At 63.3% G+C, this 10,520-nt stretch overlaps 1 protein-coding gene across 1 annotated transcript in view; it reads right to left on the bottom strand.

Moving 5' to 3' along the window:
* The window catches only part of MEF2D (myocyte enhancer factor 2D), a 32,738-nt gene extending 23,314 nt beyond the window's left edge, over positions 1–9,424 (bottom strand). The window contains exons 1-3 of the mRNA XM_026073895.1: positions 9,317–9,424; positions 8,297–8,362; positions 263–332 (exon numbers count right to left, since the gene is read on the bottom strand). The gene's annotated coding sequence lies outside the window, so the exon portion shown is untranslated. The remainder of the gene's footprint in view (positions 1–262; positions 333–8,296; positions 8,363–9,316) is intronic.
* Positions 9,425–10,520: the final 1,096 nt, after the last annotated feature.

Below are 10,520 nucleotides of genomic sequence, written 5' to 3'. Positions count from 1 at the left end.
AAAAAAAAAGGGAAAAAAAAAAACCCTAAAGTTGCTAATTTTAACTCGCCAGTGGAAAGAGTGAGAGGCACTTGCAGGAGCCGGGGCGGGAGCCGCGGCCCGGCTAAAGGGCAGGGGCAGATGGAAAAGCGGAGGGAGGTTGGGGGGCCCGGAGAGGCCGGAGCCGGCAGCCCGACCCCCCCAAACCAGCGTCCGCAAGCGCGCAGGCGCCTTCCCAGCCCCTCCGGCACGCTTGCACCAGCGCCGGGATTCGCCCCCCTACCTGCTACGCGGACTCCGGCATSGTCGGCTCCTGCCAGAAGACGCCCTGCGGCCGCCGCTCCTCACTCAAGCTGCGAAAAAAAAACAACGAAAAAAAGGGAAACGGCCATCAGTTCCCCGGGAAGGAGGCAGCGGGGACGGCAAGCGGCTCCCGGCGCCCRGCATCGCCGGCTCGCTCCCCGCTCCGGGCCCGAGCCGCGTTAAAGTGGGGATCCCGGCGGCCGGGATGTGGCGCGGGAACCCGCGGGGCTGCAAAAGATGGAAAAAAGAAGTAATACAGCAGGATGAGAGAGACGGGTATAAATCCGCGGCGCGCATCCCCGGCGGCGCCGGTGGCCTCCAGAGCCAGCGCGGGGCCGGCAGCACCGCTCGGAGCCGCTCGAATCCGGCCCCCTCGGCAGCGGGCGAGCCTGCTGCCAAAACGCCCCGCGTCCCCCTTCGCCCTCGGCTCCGCGATCGCCCCCGGCGGCGCCCGAAGCTCCGCAGCCGCCACCATGCATCAGCGCACGTGCAAACACCGGGATTAATCCGGTGAGTCCCAGCCTGGCCCGCTGGCCGATTGCAACCCCCCCAGGCGCATCCCGTTATTTCCCTTAATAAAAAAGGAGTCGCGTCCTGCAAAACCCCCCAGTGGCGCCGGTGGACGAGGCGGGAGAAGCTTCACCTTGCAAGGAGCCGGGCCCCGAGGAGCGAGCCCGCTCCCYGCGCCGCCTCCGCCCGGGAATCGCTCCCCTAATTCCGGCTGCAAGGAGCTGCTTCTCCAGCGACCCGCCGCCCCGCGCGGACCCACCCGGCTCGTTGCACCCTTGCACCCGGGGTGGGTTTGCGCCGGGCGCCGAGCTTCACCTCCCTTAAACCCACCGTGATCTGCATCGACGCCCCCCCCTTGCACCGCGCCGGGCGCAGCCGCCTCCCCGCCGCGCCGCGACAGCTGGGACACAAATGTCAGCTCCTGTTTACAAGGACCAGGGCCCCGGCAGCAAAAATGTCACCGGCTGTTTATTTAAAGACGCCCGGATCACCGTCTCGCGGCGCCGGCGGGCCCCTTCGGACCAAAGCGGCCGACCGCCGGCCGACCGACCGAAAGCTGCGACGCGYGGCCAGTTTGGGTTGGAAAAGCCGAATTTTGTTCTCCGGGCGCTTGTTCTGCCTCATCCCGCAGTTCCCGGCTCGCTCCGGGGACATGCGGCTCTGAGCACGGCACTGCCCCCGCGCCGGCAGCTGGCCCGGAGACGCTGGGAAGCTCGCCGGGATCCTGAAGCCGGCGGCTAAATCGGTCCGTGCAGCCTGCGCTTCGGCACCGGGCTGGCTGAGACCCCCCGCAACTCATCTCACGTCACGGGTCACCGAGCGCAAATGAGCCAGTGACACCGGGGTGATAACACGGGTTTCATGTAGTATTACCTTCTCCTTGCTGGAAACCGTACGGAGAGGAGCCCGGCAGCCAGCCGGCCACCCGGATCCGTCCCCGGCCTCGTACCGCGACCGCTCCGCGTCAACCCTGCCTTCGCCTCCGAGCGATCCTCCGGGGCCTGGGATCAGTCACGGGATATTTATCCCAGCGGGTGGTTTTGCCGGAGCCCTGTGCGCTACAGTCGGATCTGACGCCCCTTGGCACCGCTGGCGTTTGCAGCAGGCTCCTAGGGATGCTGTGGAYTGGGATGCCGCGGACCGGGATGCCGCGGTGCATGGAGCTCAGGCGAAAGCAAGCGGCAGGGCCCGATCCTCTCTCCCCTTCCAACCCCGACGGTTATTTTCCAGCAGGGCAAAGCTGCACAGATGCCGCCCTCCGGATCCGACGGGGTTTTGCAGGCGCTCGGCGCCGGAGCAAACGGCAGCACAAGTGGCAGAGCGCCGGGATTAGACTCCGGCGTAGAGGAGGAGGAGGGAGGGAGGTAGCGAAGGCAGGCGAATCCCTCTTTCCAAGTGGAAAAAAACCAGCGGGGGCGAGAATGGGGGGGGGAGGAGAAGGAAACCTTTTTGTCCAAATTTTTTGCAAAAAAACGCTGAAACGGGCAAGACAACCGTTGTTCCGAAAACCGAAACGTGGGTCTCGCCCGAGGGCTGCCGGGACGCTGCCGTGGCCCCCTGCCCATCCGCGCAGGGCCACCTCCGCTCCCGGAGCCAGCGGCATTCCCGGCGCTCCCACAGCCCCCGGCACGGCTCCGAGCATCCCCCCTCGCCGGGGCTCCGGCAGCCTCCGGATGGGCACCGCTGCCCCTGGCATCGCGTCCTAATTCGGGATCCCTTTCGGGATCCTGCGCGCGCCCGAAAGGGCCGAGAGGGAGGCGCAGATTGCGGAGGGGGAAGAGCGGCCTCGCCGCAATCTCCCCTTCCCTTTTTTTCCCCATGTTTCCTCTAGCAACGGGCTCCGGGGCCGCAAACATTTGGGCTCCAACCCCAAACTTCCCCCCGGGCGCAGCCCCCGGCGCCATTCCCGTGGCCCCTTCGGGGTCCTCGGCTCTATCCGCGCCGCTTCCGGGGCAATTTGCTCTCCCGCAGCTGTTTGGGGGGTCCCAGTAGCACAAAAACCAGTAAAAAAAGACCCAAACCAGGCTTTCTCCGAGTCTTTCTCCATTCCCATTTCCCCGCCCGGCCTGCGCCTCCGCATCCAGTTTACCCCAGCCATGAGGAATTTCCCCAGGGTTTAATTGGGCCTGACGAACCTTTGACGTTTTGGTTTTCCCTGGCTTGCCACCGAGACGTGGAATGGGAAAAACTCCGAAGGAGCCTCTCTCCGGGCAAGAAGGGGCACGGAGGCTTGGGAGCCGCCCGCTCCGGGCCCGGCTGTTAGATGCAACGAGCAACGACAGTTCTCAGCACCGGGCTCAACGCATGCGGGTGCCCGGGGGCCGGGCCGTTGCGACAGCGGCCTCCGGCCAGGATTTTGGGAGGGGGGGACGGGATGCGGAGGGGGGGGGACGCGGGGCGGCGTGTGACCGTTGGAGCCGCCGGGTTTCGCTCTCGCTGGCCAACTTCCCCCTTTGGCAGCGGGGATGCAGAAGCGAAACCGCCAGCTGTAGGGACGCCGGCGCGCGGGGGCGGCCGGCGAGGATGAGGAGGAGGCGCGGAAGGGCCGGGCAGAGCCGCGCCGGGATGCCGCGGAGCCCAGGAAAACCGAGGCACGGAGAGGGGCGCCTCCGAATTCCCAAACCGCTTCCCTGGAGCAAGCCTCGCCCCGCATCCCCATCCCGCGCCGAGCCCCAAAGCGCCGCCGCGGCACCCTAGGGACCTCCCGGGCAGGAAAAAAGCAGGGTGCGTCGTGCAAGGCGTCGCTTCCCATCCATCGGGATGAGTTTTCCCAGGCTCCCAAAAACCGCCCGGCCAAGAAAGCAGCTTCCCGCGGCCGAGCCAGGTGCTGGCACCCCGCCGCCGGCGATCCAAGCAGCCTCCGCTTTGTTTTCCCAACTAATTTTTCCCCTCCTTAACGGCAGCCTGGCATTAATGATTTAAAGGCCTCGGGTCAAACACATGCCAGGTGCGCGGCGGCGTCACCCAATGCTGCCGTTAGCGTTAACGCGGGAGCATCTCCAAGGATAGCACGCGTGCCTGCTTCCCTCCCGGCCGGTGCCGATTTATGGGGAAAACGGGAGAAAGAGGGAACCGCCGGCCCCAGAAATCCCTGGCACGGCGCAGGTGCCCGCGCAGCGCCCGAGCCTCAGGCTGGATTCGCAATTCCCGCGCCTGCAAAAACAACCCCGGCTGCTTTGCGGYGGAGGAAACACCGAATCCCGCAGCTCCGACCGCACCGAATTTCCTAAAAAACCCTTTTTTCTGCTGCTGCTTTGCAGTGGCAAACGTCCCGAATCCGGTTCACGCTCCCCTTTYGCCTGCTGCCGTTTATCCGGGGAGGAGGGATGGGGGCAGCGGCCGCAGCCGCCGCGTTGCAGCCGCCTCCTACCCCCCCGGCGCCCCATCGATTTGCGACTAACTGAAGCTCCGTGTCCATTGATCGGAGCAATTTCACGGGGATTACGGGAAGCACGGGCGGAAGCAACCCGGCGCCTTTTCCCAGGACACCCTGCTGCAATCCCGGTGCCGCCTGCCAGGTCCAAACTCCAGGGCCAGCGGGGCAAGGTGCGGCGGGAGCCCACTGGCTGGGGCCGACGCCGGTCGAGAAGGAAGGACGCAGGAAAAAATTAATAAATATTATTATTATTATGGGATAAAATGCAGGCGCCCCTCACCGCTCCGCCCGGGCCCCGGGACGTTTTGCAGCCTCCGACACGCGGCCATTCCCCATGGAAACCAAACAAACACGTCCGCCAGCTCCGAACCCTCCGGCCGATGTATCCCTGCCGCTCTGACCACCGGCGGCAGCTCCGAAATCACCTCCCAGCTGTAACTGGACAACGCAACAGGGCGGGCGGGCGGCTTTTCCCGGCTTTTCCCCCCTCTCCTCCGCCAACACTTTGCAAAAGTCACTTTGTAAAAAGAAAAAGGCTCAGAGCTGCTTCCCGGGATGAAACGGGTGCAAATCAGCCAAATCCCGCCACGCGCCTCTCGCTTTTCCGTCTCGAACCGGCCGCTTTCCCCCAGCAGCCGGGACGCACCGTTGCGCCGGGCAGGAAAATCCCGGCCCGGCTTCGTGGTCCTGGTTGGATGCCGGGAGCTTTTTTAAACTGCTTGGGAGGGCAAAGCTCCCGCGGATCCCGGCAGGACCTGAATTGCATCCTTGGTGGGTTTTGTGTTTTTTTTTTCCCCTTAAAACCCCAGCTTCAGAGTTCTCTAATTTAAAGCGAAAATCACAGCTGTCAGATTTAAAAGAGAAGGAAAGAAGAAAAAAAAAAGGAAATCGGCCTCAGAGCCAATTAAAACAAACGGAAAACTGTTTTGCTTTTTAATCTCCCGCTTCTCTTTTTGGGGGTTTTGTTTTGTTTTGTTTTAAGCTAATCCCTGCCGCGGAAAGGGCAGGTCGGCTCGCCGGCYGGCCGCCTGTCGCCGGGGCCGCGGGATGAAACCCGCGCTCCGATTTATCCCGACGTCGTCACCGAATTCCCACGCGGCGGCAGCGAAACGAACCACGGGGGCTCCGGGAAACTTTCTGCCGGGGGGGGATTTTGCGGCACGGCCGAAAGGGAGTTTTAGCTTTTCAGAACCCCTCCTCTCGCGTTGAGGTTTTAACGGGTCGGCCCAGGAAGAGCGCGGAGGCGGCGGCGGCAGTGCCGGGGCGGAACTACCCCGCTGCAAAGGCAGCACCGCTCCGGCAAAGTGAAAACCCAAAGGATGCTGGAGCAGGATTTACCGCCCCTTCCAGAGATCCGCATCCAAGAAAAAAAAATAAAAAATAATAATAATAATAATTCGGTATAATAAAAAAAGCTCCCCTCGTCTCGCGCTGCCCGAGCCGCCTGCTCCGGGGGCTCGCGGAGCCGGCGGAGCATCTCGCCGCAAGCCGAAGGGTATTTTAACGTTGCTTTGGATCCAGCCAGACCGAGCGAGTTCCCATGGAGGGGAAGGAAGCCGCCGGATGCCGTCGCCCGGGATCCCGCGAATCCCAGGGTGGCGGCGCCCCATCCCCGCGCCATTCCTTGGAAAACCGCGCCACATGCCCGGCTGCAAAGGCAGCGCCGTTCCCAAGCACCTCGGAAAAAGCGGCGGCGCGCCAGCGCTAATTCTAGGCACGGGAAAACAGGGAGAGTGGCGTCGGGAAAAGCTCCGCCACGGCCGCGCCGGGGAGCACGGAGCGGCAAAAGCCCATCTCCCAAAGCCGGGCGGCGACTCCGGCTCCGCATCGGCGCTCGGCAAAGCCTCGGCTCGCGGGGCGGCTCTGCAAGCCGAAGGGAAAGAGAAACGGCGGCGCGAGCTCGTCGGCGAGTCGCATGCAATTTTAGGGCCTGGYTCATTTTCTCTTTCCGGGCAACGTCAAGACGAGTCACCTCCCTTCCCCTGACCTCGGTCGATCTGATACGGAAAAGCGGACAAGGACGCGTTAGCAGACGACCTGCCAGGAAAACGGGGAGGTTAGCGGGGAAAGTGGGAAAGCACGAGAGGCGGATTTACGTGCACCGCCGCTCGCACTGGAAAACTAAAGAAATCCCACCGAATCTGGTTTTTTGGGGAGGGAAAAAAAAAATCGGAGACGCTTCCCACCGCTCTGGTGTTGGATTCGCCCTTCTGCGGGCATTTCCGAGCCTTTCGGAGCAGCTCCCCTCTTGGAGGGATGCGAATTCCCGGGCGCGCTGCAACGGGACCCAGCGCCGTGCAAGGAATCTGCTCCAGAGGCTGCCGCCACCGATGCCCTTTTTAAGGCTCCCGCGAGCTCGCTCGCTATCCCGGCCYAAAACCGCTCTTTTCACCCCAAGTTCGTTCCAGTAAGCTCGGACCTAAGGAAAACCCAGCCGCGGAGCAAACGCAATTTTTCGGCATTTCCCCCATGGAGAGCGTGGCCGGCCCCAGCCCCGGACGGAGGGGAAAGGGGTAAAGAAAGGGAAAAGGGGAAGGAGGTTCCCGCGGTCGCCGGCACCCGGCGCTAAGCCGTAACGGGATAACAAGCTCCCAACAAGATCCTAATGAAGGATTAGTCAAATAGAGTCTAAAGAGATTAAGGCCGGGCGCAGCACCGAAACGTGGGGGGTTTTTCCCCCCCATAGCGCGGCGGCGAGGTCCAGCGATGCCGGGAAGCCGGCCGGTGGCCCCAGCCGCTATCGGAGGCGACGGCCGACGTGGGAATTGCTCCGCGGGGCTGGAGCATCCTGGCGCTGGACCACGGCCAGGCGGAGAGGGGGCCCCCTTCGTGCCGAAAGCGCCRGTGGCTTCGGAAAAAAACGCATCCAAGGCGTTTTCGAGCCGTTTGCCCGAGCGCTTCCTCCATCCCTCTGCTGCCGCCCCGGCACGGTGCTCCAGAGTGGGAAGGGGCCAGGAAAACGGGAGGGAATCCGACAAGCAGCCGCGTCGGGGACTACGAAACAAAATCCAGCGAGGCCGCTTGGAGCGGATCCAGATGTTTACCAGTGACGCACGCGGAGGTATAAATAATTATCCGGTAGGAATTTTGTTCGCGGGCYTCTCGCCCTTATCGACTCAGAGCCRGCGGCGACGGCTTGAGAAAACCAGATGCAAAATGGAAATCGCTGGGAACATCGACTTAATCCCATTAATCGCTGGACATCGGGAGCAGGGGCTCAAATCTCCGCCTGGCGGAGCGGCGGGGAGGGGTTTCGGCTGGCCGCGGGCCAGGAGCTCGGCAAAACCCTCCCAGGGGCATCGTTCCTGCCGCGGGAAAAGGGACGCCGGCCGGAGTCGGGCATCGGCCCCGGCCTCCCCGCRGTCGTCCTCCGCCCCGCAGGAGGCACTGGCTCCGCAGTGCCCGGCGCGCTGCCCGTTTTGAGCTGCACATCCCAGCGCCGCCGGATTTTGCCCCAGGAGCATCGCCGTTCCCGCGCTCTGCATTTACCCCCAGGGACGCGGGAAAAGCGCGCGGGAAAAGCCAGCGCCCTCCAAAAACATCCCCACGCGCAACGTTCGCACCAGCCCATAAACCCCCGGCGGCAAATTTGGGCTAAAAGAGCCCTGATCGCCCCGGTCTCGATAAACCGAGAGTCGCAGGCGCGGAAGCCGGGGCGTCGTTTCCAGCGCCGCGCCGCTCCGAGCGTCCCGCGAGCGGCGCGACCGTCCCTAGCGCCCCGGCGCTGCGGCGGGACCGCGGCCGTAAATGAAAATCAGCTGCTTAAAATACACCCGCAAACAAAACCCGCCCTTGTGAGGCTGCGAGTTACCTTCTGCTGCACCGAGAGCACGAACCAACCGCGCCGGCGCTGCAATTACCTAAAAATAAATGGACCGCAAACTCAAAACGAAGCCGGGGGGGAGGCGAACCCGGCGGAAAAAGGCGATAAAGCCGCCCAAACGGCGCCGATATATATATATATATATATATATATCGATTAATCTTGCAGCTGAGGAGGAAAAGCCCAGCACCGGGAGAAGCACCCGCCGCATCTCCCGGCAAAGCGGTCCCCAGCGTTCCCGAAAAAAAAGACTCCTCAGCGGCCGCGAGGCCGGAGAGGAACAAAAAGCAGCGCTGGAAACTTACTGAGCAAATCGGCCGCCCGGCTCCGACAGGCTGCTCGTCCCTACTGGTGGGAAAGTCTGCAAATGGCTAATAAAGAAAAATAATTAAAAAAAAAAAAWGAAAGCTCCCCTCCCGTTTTTAGGCCCCCCCTCCCCTCCCCAATCCCACCCCGCCCCGCTGCCGCCGCCTTTTCCCCGGATTGCGAAAGGGAGAGGGCAGCCGGGGCTTGGAGCTGCGGCGTTTCTGAGCTCCTACCGAGTCTGGGCTTCCTGCCACCAGCAACAGCGGCTCTGGGGGTGTGGAAAAAGGGAGGAAAAAAAAAAAAGGAAAAAAAAGGGGAAAAAAAAAAAAAGAAAAAGTCCTGTTTATTTTGGGGGATGAGAGCGAAAACTTGCAATGCGCAAGCCGGGGAGGGGGAGCCGGCTTTCTGGCTTTCCCGCGGACATCGCGAGGGGAAGGCTTTTGCTCGAAAAGCCCGGATTTGCGGTGGGAACGCTCGGCTGGCGGAGGACGGCTTTTCCCGGGGTGGCCGGCTCCTCGCTGACCCCTCGGCCGGGCCAGCGCTTCCTCCGCCGGCAAAACCCTCCTCCCGCTTCGTTCCTTTTCCCGCTTTTCCCCCGAATCCGGGATTCGCGAGGGCGGGGTGGCCCCAGCGAGGGGCCGCGGCGCCCACGGACGCCCCCGCTGCGTCCCCCCGCCGCCGGGAAYTACCCGAGACGCGCGGGAAGAAAAGCCTGCTCCAGCCGTGACCCAGATTCCCCTCGCGCCTGATCCCTCCGCGAAGCCATAATCCTCGGAGGGGGTTTTGGTCCTTCTTTTCCCCCCTCCCTCTTTTTAATACATCCCCGCGCGTTGCCGTGGAAACGACGGCGATGCTATAATTTCAGCGCTATAGGCTTCAGCGCCGGAGCGGGATGGAGGAGCAGGCTGCGAAACGGAGGAGCCGCACCGGCGAGGCACCGAAAAAAATAATTAAAGAAAAAAAAGAAGAAGCAGCGACACGTTAGCTTAATTAGCAGAYGCCGGCGGGGCAGGGCTTACCCCCAGCGCGAGAAACGCGGCGGACGGGCCGCCGCTCCGCATCTCCGCGGGACCGCGAGACCCCTCGGTGTCACGCCGTCGCCGCCGCGTTCCGGCCACCGGGATCTGCCGGCTTCGTGCCGGGGAGTTTTGGGGCCGCGCCGGGGCCCCGCTGCAATGCGGGAACGGGAAAGCCGCAATGCAAAACTGCACTAACCCAGGGCGTTTCCCACCGCCCGGCGCTGACGGGAAATTTCCGAGAGCCGGGCAAATAAAAATAAGCCGCGTGCACAAGCAGCCCGGCGTAAACACAGCCCAACGGCCCGTGACCCGCCGGCCGCCTCCGGCGCGAGCAGGGGGCCGAAAAGGAAACCCGAAAGCCCTGGGGGACGCCGGGGCCCCGGGCGCCGCGCTCGCCCACGCGCCCGCCGGGAAAAGCGCGGCACCTGGGGCGGGAGAGGTGCGCGGCCGCCGAGACGGAGGGGGCTCCGGCGCTGGCAAACGCTGGGAAAAATAAAAATCAAATCAAATCATCAAATCAAATCACAGCGCGGCACTGCCAAAATGCAAAAGCCCGGTCCCGCGCCCGGTTTTCCCATGCTCCGGCCTGTTTGCAGCCGGCTGGGATGATCTTCCCCAAAGCTCGGGTGACCTCGGGGAAGGGGAAAATAAATAAATAAAAAAACATATAAATAAATGATGGCAGCGGTTTGCTTCAGTTCCCGAACGGGAAGCAAACCCCAAACCGCCAGCCCGACCTGCGTCGAGGCGAACGCACCCCGGACGTGAGCGCCCCAAATTTAACCCTCCAAGGTATTTGTCTCCGAGGAGCTAAAAACAAATCAGCATTTGCATAACAAAAAGACCCCTGTTTGCTGCCCGGAGCATCGCATGCAAAGCTGCCTTCCTCCGCCGGCGAGCGGGGCGCGCGGCCAGTCCCCCAAAGCGACGCCGAGCCCGCGGCCGCCGGAAGGGGCTCCGCGAGAGCGCCCGTCCTCCGCGCGCGCCTCCGGCCCCCGCTGCAGAGGAACGCGGGAAAATCCCGCRTGCCGAAGCGGTTTTGGCCTTCGAAAACCTCAGCGACCGGAGAGCAATTAGTAGTGTTTTTTTTTCCCCAACTCTCCCGCTGCGCCGACCTCGCCGTTCCGTCTCCTTCGGGGCTGCGGCCGGGTAGGCACGCCGGGGCCTTATATCCCGACGGCCAGCCACGCGCTGCCGACTCTCC

The sequence above is a fragment of the Apteryx rowi genome, unplaced genomic scaffold (genome assembly GCF_003343035.1).
Source record: "Apteryx rowi isolate R43461 unplaced genomic scaffold, aptRow1 scaffold_379, whole genome shotgun sequence".
In the NCBI taxonomy this organism is placed as follows: domain Eukaryota; kingdom Metazoa; phylum Chordata; class Aves; order Apterygiformes; family Apterygidae; genus Apteryx; species Apteryx rowi.
This window is presented reverse-complemented; position numbering and strand designations above follow the sequence as displayed.